The sequence below is a fragment of the Bison bison genome, unplaced genomic scaffold, assembly GCF_000754665.1.
Source record: "Bison bison bison isolate TAMUID 2011002044 unplaced genomic scaffold, Bison_UMD1.0 scf7180017864236, whole genome shotgun sequence".
NCBI lineage: Eukaryota > Metazoa > Chordata > Mammalia > Artiodactyla > Bovidae > Bison > Bison bison.
This window is the reverse complement of record NW_011494808.1, coordinates 8,004,067-8,004,472: the sequence shown is the minus strand read 5'-3', so window position 1 is coordinate 8,004,472 and position 406 is coordinate 8,004,067.

The following is a 406-nucleotide window of genomic DNA, read 5'->3' as shown; positions in this document are numbered from 1 at the left end:
TAGAGGCTGAGAAGCCCGAAGCTCCGCACCGGGATCCCCTGGCGGTCCGGGGCGAGACTCCGCGCTCCCAGTGTTGGGGGCTCGGTTTCCATCCCTGACTGAGGAACCGGCTCCTCCTGCTGCGACTAAAGATCCCTCCTGCTGCAGCTAAGACCCAGTGCAGCCGAAATAAATAAATGTTTTTTTGATAAAAACAAAGGTCAGCAGCAGCCTCCCGGCTCCCCTGACGGCGGTCCTGCACAGTAAGCACGGTTTCATCCAGGAGTCGCTGAAGTTTACACTTGTAAACACATTTCCATTTTTTCATGGAACGCTCCTATTTGTAAACACTAACATTTAAGCTCTCTTCTACTTAATTTCATCTTTTAAAGTTTGTTTTTGCTGTTTTGTGGCTTTTTTCAAACGC